The sequence below is a fragment of the Gekko japonicus genome, unplaced genomic scaffold (assembly GCF_001447785.1).
Source record: "Gekko japonicus isolate JY-2015 unplaced genomic scaffold, Gekko_japonicus_V1.1 scaffold2102, whole genome shotgun sequence".
NCBI lineage: Eukaryota > Metazoa > Chordata > Lepidosauria > Squamata > Gekkonidae > Gekko > Gekko japonicus.
In genome coordinates, this window is record NW_015165309.1 from 168,222 (window position 1) to 177,695 (window position 9,474).

A 9,474-nucleotide genomic window follows, 5' to 3' on the forward strand; every position below is an offset into this window, starting at 1 on the left:
GAGAAACATATTGCCTTCATTCTCTGGTTATGAAGCCACCTGAAGCAATAACAAAATGCTTTTATCTCTACTTTACATCTGTGCCATTAGTAATTTGCCTCTGTACACATATTGTACAACTCAGAGACCCCTAAAAGCTACTATAGAGTGAGTATGATCCATCCCCCTTCACCATCCTGTTTGAATGGTCATGTATCATTTATATTAGGATAAATTATATTTAAGGGACTGGCTAATGATGGGGATTAACCCTCAGCAATTTAAAGTTCCTGGCCAGTGAAAATGTGAGATTATGGTTTACACAGACTTGCAGACGTCAATAAACGGGGCTACCAGGGCCACCAAGCACAAGCACAGGTCCAAGGACAAAGATTCTCTCTGGCTCCTTCCTTACAACACCTTCCCGCAACCCAGATAATATGAAAGGAACTCACATCAGGCCTTCAGCTTCAAGAGAGCAACTTCCAATTTATCACTTCAAATGCTTACACTGTGACTTTCAGCACTTTGTTTTTCATAGCTATGTTCAGATCAATACCTTTTAATACACTTCTTCTTTAGGTAACTTCTAGGAAGGGTTACAGTAAGTGGTACTACCAAGATACAAAAGGAATAAGAGGTTTCGTTGCGCAGTCCCATCTAACCCATGTCTTACGGTCAATTTAAAATTATCAAAGGCTGCAGAGGAAGTGAATTGAGGATATTTTCTTGCTTTGTCTTCCTTGGTCTTTGGAAGCACCAGCACTTCTAAAATAGTGTGCTACCAATAGTGTGCTACATGACATGTAACCGGATTGGAGAAGAGTTTGGAAGTATCTCCCATGGGGGCAGGAGTCCTAAATCTGGATTGGGGAGGCCTCCCGCCAAAGCAGGCAGGAAGGTTGAAAAGGTGGAATGTTCCTTTGCCCAAATGGTGTGACTGCATGCTAGGACCCAGTCTCTTCTGCAGAGGGAGTGGGGGAGGGGCCTGCAGTGTGTTTGCTTCATGACCAACAGGCAGGTCATCAAAGGTAACTGTCATGTGATGTAACTTAGCTAGACTGATGTTTTATATTATTTTCCTTAGATCTGTAAGAGAGCCAGTTTGGTGTACTTGGTTAAGTGCACCAGGGTGTCTGTTGTGGGGAGGGGAAGGGAAAGGAGTTTGTAAGCCACTCTGAGACACCTTTGGGTTGTGAAGGGTGGGGTATAAATCCAATCTCTTCTTCTTCTCCTCTGTAACCATTAGACATGACAGCTATTTTCCATGTATGTGCTCCAGCTTAATCTTTTGTAATAAAGTTTCTTTCTTGCTTAAGAAATCGAATTGTAATTGAACTCCTACCCACAAGCCTAGATCACTTGCACATGCTAAGAACATGCATGCACAGGGGGAGGAGGTGCTAAGGTAACTGGAAAGCTCTGTCCTTTGTATCTGCTCAGAAGCAGTCTTACTAGGGTACCCTAAGACACTGATTACATGAGAGGCTGGGTTTTGTAACCTGGGGTGATGGTACACGAAGAGGGAACACAGTTTTACATGCATGCAGACACACAACATGCACATAAGAACCCAGGGTAGATTTGTGACATACCCACCCTCCCCAAATCAGTCAGTTAATGCAAGACAAGAGTCTATTCAATTCACTATTGAAAAGTCCCAGAATGGATGGTACTGAATCCTGTTCAGGACTTTCCTTTCCAAGTACTTAAATGCCTGTGTAGGAATATGTTGATTTTACTTGCAAATGAAATCCATCCCTTTTGTTCCATCAGCACTGGCTGCCTTCAGTTCAATCTCTGCCAGGGCTTTGTCCCTTGTGACTCTAGGAAAGAAGTAGACTCCAATCCTGCAAGTACTAAAAATAGCCCCTTTGCTGTAAGGCGTGAACATTACCAGCAAAAGCAGTCCTGCAAATTTGCTGTTGACCCTGCAGGAGCAGCTGAAAGCATTACAAGCAGGTAAAAGGGGCCAGGATGAAATGGTACCCCTGATACTGGAATGAAGTAGAATGGAATGCTGTATCATGTGGAATACTAAGAAATAAAACAAAAATTTCCAAGTAGGTAAGTATTTGCTTGTTTTAACAGCAGAAGCAGAGTTTTCTTTGCATGGCCGGAAAGTGAAAGACTCCTAAAGCAGGCTTATTACATTCTCTGGATCCTGGTTGACACATGCAAGGCAATGAGGTGGCAAAATAGACTGCACCACTTTCCCCACTGCGGATGATTAACTGCAGCTCTGGACATTTCTTCACACTGGAAAAACGCAATGCAATTAGAAAACATAGCAGGGGGTCAGGTTCAACCCTTGGTGCTTTGTTCACTGCACTGGTTTTCTTTTTTAATTTGCAGGACATTTTTTGTTAGACAATAACAATGGAATAAGGAGCTGCGGTGGCTCAAGTGGTTAAGACGCTGAACTGCAGGCTGTGGAAGGTCGGTAGTTCAGCAGTTCGAGACCCGAGTGTGCCACATCTTGGGAGTAAGCTCCCGTCTCTAGTTCCAACTCCTGCCAACCTAGCAGTTCGAAAGCAAGAAGTTGCAAGTAGATAAATAGGTACCACTTCAGTGGGAAGGTAACAGCGTTCCATGCGCCTTGGTGTTTAGTCATGCCGGCTACATGACCACGGAAATGTCTTCGGACAGCGCTGGCTCTTCGGCTTTGAAACGGAGATGAGCACTGCAACCCTAGAGTCGGATTCGACTGGCTTTCGAGCAAGGGAACCTTTACCTTTAACAATGGAATTATTCCAAAATGTAATACTCTGTGTGCACTATGAAGATATTTACTTGTACATACATACCCCACTTCCCCCCCAAACTGAGACTAGCCTAAAGCAGCTTACAACATCATTGTCCCCTCCTCCATGTTTACCTTTAACACCACCCTTTGAAGTAGGTTAGGCTGAAAGAACAACTGACCCATGGTCACCAAGTGAGCTTCCATGGCAGACTGAGGATTCAAACCTGGTCTCCTAGCCAGACACTCCAACCACCACATCATGCTCTGTCTATTCCTCGCCTATAAGTCATCAGCATCTTAAAACTTTACTCAAATCTTCCACTTGGCTACAGCTGTCTCAGCCCTGTGCTCTTGAGCCAAGTGGCCCATTTAAGGACATGAGCACTGAATAGCTGGTATTCCATCAATACTTGTGCATGCAGCCTAGCCTGCACCACTCTAAGCAGCATGTTTGAAGCATGCAAGACACTCATGTAAATTGAGAATGGGTTTCTTTGTCATGGGAAGCATTCAAACCAGCCACTTCCTCCCCCCCACGCAGACATTCTGAAGTGGCACAATCCAAACAATTCTTTAAAGTATCTTGGAAGATAAAACACGAGAATGATTTGTGTGTGTGTGAAAGAGCTTAATTAGGAGGAAGACCAAAAGACTGAAAATAATATCCCGTCTAACATAACATAAAGAGAATATGCCTGAAGTGCAATCCAGGAAACATTTGTATCTAGACAATGAATCTGATGTGTCATCTCTGACTCAATGAACCCAAGACAAATATTGCTGGGTCACCAGAAGGCTGCTGGTGAAATAAATATTTCCTACAGTAGGGAAGTGGAAAGTGAAGGATGCACTTTTCTAGTATATCTCTGATGCTGGCATGCAGAAAGGAATCTTTATGCTCCTCAATGGTTCTCTTAATACTTTGCTCTCGCCTGCCATATGTTATGGGAATCTGGCCTGTTTGTACTGCTTATTGGCAATATACCATCAGTTAAAAGGCTTGGTGTTGTCATCGTTAAATAGCAGTATTTATGATGTCCAACATTTTACCTCTTCCTTTTAATAAATTTTAAAAAACTGTTGTGTTAAATGATGTGATAATTACCAACTATCATTTTGTATAAGGCCTACATAATGGTGAACTTGCCCCTTAATACACACTGAACACCAAACAGCTACAACAGAATAGGAAATAAAAGACAACCCCTGCCCATGAAACCCACATGAATTCTTCATTAACTGCTCCCATCCCCTGCTGCTACCTAATTTAAATCCATGGACAATTTTTTTAAAAAAATGTAATCAAGCCTCTTAAAATGGATCTAGTTAAGAGCAGTGGAAAACTGTTACTGCATCATCTGCCACTAGAAAATCAAACCAGAATTCAGAAGGGACGAAGTTTCCATGCTCTTCACAGTATCCTGACTGTCTTCCAATTTATTTTTCCCATGACACTTTTAATACAGGGCAAGTCACATTAATAATATATTGAAATTTCCTTTGACATTATGTTAATGATAATTGCAGAAACAAGCTCAAAGTTCTTGATCCATGTTCAGTATTACGGCATTACTAAAGCAGTACACAACATTTTTGCTTAGACTAAGGGAACTTTTTCTTTTCTTTTTCCCGTTTCTTTTTTGCCTCTCATAATGGACATATTGTGTCATCATAATGGACTCCACAGTGGTGCCTGTTATTTAGTGGGGGTTCCATGAAACACCATGATTCGAAGACCCTTCATCACTAATTAAAGCCAGGCTGCCTGTGCTGTTAGCAAGTTGGAGGGGGGGAAGAGATGACCTCTGCACTGAGGCTGTGGCCCAATATGCATCTAGCATTTGCTCCACTGTTTTACCAAACCCACACTGGAACAGAAAAAGATGCGGCTCAAAACCACATTCAAATACCCTGGGACAACGCCATACTGTCTACAGAGTCACCCCTGAATGGCCATAAAATGGCCATAAATCTATGCAGATGGCCACCATAAAACTGAGAGATCAAACGAAGTGAAAGCAGCATGCTGTCAGGACACTGTCATAAAATCCGACTATCAAAGTGAAAGTGGCATGCAATGTAGCGGGGAATTTCTGTTCCAGCGTGGGTTTGCTAAAACAGCAGATCAAATGCTAGATGCAGATTGGGCCTGTTTGTACAATTTGTCTTTTAAAGATGAACAGAGATCCACAATATCTCACCTACACAGTGGGCAGTGTTCCCTCTAAGCTGAGTTAGTGTGAGCTAGCTCACACTAACTCAGCTTAGAGGGAACATTGACTGTGGGCATGGGAATATTTCACACCCAGTTATCTGGACAAGGATGGGAACTTCCCTTTTGCAAAATGGGCAGATTTAAACATCAGTTGATTTCAAGTATTTGTTTTTATATGTACAAATTACTGGATGATTCTCAGTGTGCTGTTTCCCCAAAACACTCCATCCTACAATAAAAAAGAATTCTCAGTACTTGGGGATATTGAAGTTATTTAATGCAGGAAAAATAAAACAGTAGCTAGGAATATCATGGCCTGAAAGGAGGCAGAAATGAATGTGGATTCCATTTATATTAATAATACATGTCTAAACTGGAATTTCCATGTGATAGAGGTTATCTATATTAAGCTTCTCCTACTCTTCAACTAAATTAAGCTCTTGAGTGGCTTGTGTTCCATCTGATTTTTAGTGCTTCACTGGACAACTGATTCTGTTCTTGCTGTAGCTTCTGTATTGGAAAAAAAAACCAAGAACCCTTTTCTACTAACTTATCACTTTCCATCTACTTTATAATGCAACAGTTACCTTCACAGTCCTGTCAACCAGCAGAGGAGTAATGAAGTGCCAAAGTACAAAAGCCTATCTTGTACTCTATGAGGTAACTTTGCAAAGGCCAAATCTCAGTACCAGACCAGAAGGTTAAGGTGCTGAAGAAAGAGTTCATGTTTCATCAACAAAACTGCAGTACTTGCTTTCTCTTCTAAAAAGAGGGCAGCAAGATTTAAAGAGTCTTTGAAATTACAGCATGAATGGCTATCACCATTTGAAGTACTTTAAGAGTGGCATTCATTTAGTTTAAAATATTCTGAGCCTCAAACTGTAGCAAAGGCAAAAAACTAGATTAAGGATAAGGAACACCCCTAAGGGATTACAAAACTAGGTGCTGACACAGACACGTGCAAAGATATGCAGGTTTCAAACATTTTCTATTTTTCTTCCCACTTATTCTCCGCTGACCTTGATGTTACCAGAGCCCAAGTGGAGCTTGAGTAAATCGCCCCCCCCCAGGATTCAGCTGTTAGTTGGATCTCCACGGGGGGGGGAGAGGTGAGGATAGAGGAATAAATTCTCTATATCCTAGCGCAATATGCCTACATCACGATAAGACTGGAACCTTTAAGAGCTGTTCAGGTTGCCATTTCCATTTCATTGCTACGCCATCCTTAGCTAGGCCCTTTAACCCACCCTGGCCACCTGTTCTAATATCCTCACTTATACGGAGGAATGATGTACACAGGAGCCAAATACCAGCCGTACAACTAGCGCTGACTCTGCAGCAGCTGATTAGAATAGTTCCTGCCATACTACCATATATAGCACTTTATATTTTGATACTACTGTGTTTTTATGATTATTGTTTTAATGGCTTATTGCCAAAGGGCCTTGTAAGCCACCCTGAGCCTGCTTCGGCAGAGAGGGCGGGGTATAAATCAAATAAATAATAAATAAATAAGTACTCCATACAGTTTTATGCAGCTGAAAATGTAGACAGCCATGGTGTAGCACAACAGACATAACATACAATTTCAATTAAACTTCTAGTGTCATAGTTTACAAGTGTCGTAGTTAGCCATTCTACTGAATTTTGATCGCTTTTAGTTCCTTAAATAGGTTTTGCATTAATTGAAACTATTAACCTCTCATCAAAATTGTAACCGAGACAGTTTACATTTTTAAAATTACAACCATCAACAACAACAAAAACAAAACTAAAACAAACCTCGTACACATAGGAATATAAGAGCAACTCCTCAACAAAAAATCACAGCCAAACAAAACAGCCAGTATTAAAACTGAAAACCATAGTGAGAACAAAAATCAAACAATCAAGAAACTAAATACAGTTTTAGGAACTATTTCTTTGTAAATTGCTCTTGTCTTCTCTCCCATCTGGCATTCACTGCAAATTCATTTGTACTGTGACTACTTTTACTAAGTTATTTGTGCTTTTTTTTCCTTCACTCCTTCCACTGCCTTGAAGATCAGTACTATATACTATTAAACTCACTTGAATGTCGCAGTTCTTTTGCTGTCTCCCATGCCATTCTGCAGCATCTGGTTCTTAGCAGAATATTTACATAAACCAGTTAATTGTCTATATAACATGTAATCTTCCATACCCTTCTGTTATCATTAGACTTCCTGTTCATTTCGTTCGAGAAAAACGGATCTGAATCAAGTGAGTGCTTCAAAATGAAGTTTATAGAGAACAAAATGAAAATAGCCAATCTTAGGGGGATTTGCTTTACCTAAGATACTACTTAGGACCAAGAGGAGCTTTTTCAAAATAAGAAACTGGATGCCACCAAAATATTTTAAAATTATATCACAGTCTGAGAGGTACTGCATATGAAAGTGGAACACAAAACCTACAAAATTAGTGTATGAAGTTTTTGGCTCACTTGTTTTTATTGTGTTTTGCAGGGCAACCTTTTGTCTACTCAGAATAAAAGCCCCACTGAGTTGAATTAGACTTTCTCCCAAGTGCGGGGTATAAATCTAATAAATAAAAGAACCAGGATGGCAGCCACATTCTCCTTTGTGTTTTGTACTCCATGTATTACTTTAGTTCTTCAGCTTTTTAAAAATGAACTTGCTTTATGCGGCTCACACATATTTAAAATTGACCTACATTCAGTAAGAAGAGATTGTTCTAATATAGAGCTTAATGTTTTCTTTCTCAATTAAGCATCAACACAGTCTTCTAGCTTGCAAGCAGAAGACATCTGTCCAAAGAAGAGATCTTTCATGCTCAGCAGGTCACTGACCTGAACACCAAAGACAATCATATATGTAATTGTGAACTAGGCCATGTTGTGACAGGGAAATGTAAGAGGTTTTGAGGTACACCTAGTCATTCCAAATCCCTGGGAACAATATCCTTTCCCAGGGAAGGGAGTAATGAACTGCTTAAATTACCAGCTAAGCAGAGATGAGTTTACTGCAAGGAGATAACCCTTTGCTGAACTACCAGGAAGAGGCAAGACTGATGGCTACCTTGGAGGTGTTCTCCAAGATGATTAGTGAAAGAAATGGTGAGTGTCCCATGAAGGCAACACTTTCCAAACTCAGGAATGGGTGAAGGGGCTCCCACCCAGCCAAGTCAGAAGGGTTAAAAGATCTGGGCACCCTGTTAGCAGTGCCCAAACCCAAAGATAAGCCAAGGATTACGATGGTCCAATCCAGAAGAAGAAGAGAAGAGGAGATTGGATTTATACCCTGCCCTTCACTACCCAAAGGTGTCTCAGAGTGGCTTACAAACGCCTTTCCCTTCCCCTCCCCACAACAGACACCCTGTGAGGTGGGTGGGGCTGAGAGAACTCTTGACAGAAACTGCTCTTTTTCAATCTACCAGGAGGGGGCAAGACTGATGGCTACCTGGATGAATAGAGCTGGGCAATATAGGAGGGGAGGTGCTCTCCAAGATGATAAGTGAAAGAAGTGGTGAGTGTCCCATGAGGGCAACACTTTCCAAACTCAGGAATGGGTGAAGGGACTCCCACCCAGCCAAGTCAGAAGGGTTAAAAGATCTGGACACCCTGTTAGCAGTGCCCAAACCCAAAGATAAACCAAGGATTACGATGGTCCAATCCAGAAGAAGAAGAGAAGAGGAGATTGGATTTATACCCTGCCCTTCACTACCCAAAGGTGTCTCAGAGTGGCTTACAAACGCCTTTCCCTTCCCCTCCCCACAACAGACACCCTGTGAGGTGGGTGGGGCTGAGAGAACTCTTGACAGAAACTGCTCTTTTTCAAGAACAGCTGTGCCAGAGTTATGGCTTGCCCAAGGTCATCCAGCCAGGTGCAAGTGGAGGAGTGGGGAATCAAACCCGGTTCTCCCAGATTAGAGTCCGCGCACTTAACCACTACACCAAACTGGCGCCTGATGGATCCTAATGGGTTCCTGTCAGTGCCTGGGGATTTCCCCACCTCAGTTGCTGACGATTCTGTCAAGACTCTGGCTGTTCTCTGAAATAGGGAGATGCCCCAGGTTGTTGACACAATAGCCCCTGGGCATCCTCTCTACTAGACAGAGCCAAGCAAATCTCCCTGGGTGACTGGTGAGCCAATATTTATTTATTTATTTGTTGCATTTATAGCCCTCCCTCCCTGCAAGCGGGCTCAATGGTGATGAAACAGAAGGGAAGATGGCTAGAGCACCACTGACAGAAAACTCGGAGGGAGACTGATAAAATATGGTATACAGCCCACATTAGAGCCTATTCTGTGGCAATGATGAAGGCAAAATCTGCACAAGATTGTGCAGCTGAGCTCTTCATGTGGTTCTGGGACTTTTACATCATAGCTCCGAGGATTTGGACGCTGACCACACAACAGCCCGCTGTGATCAATTTGCCACTTACCTTGCAGACAAAACATTCAGATCTGCTCTGGGTTAGATGCCAGCATGGATGCATGTTCAGATGATGGACCTTCAGAAGCTGCTTGTCCAATTTATATGGATACTTTTC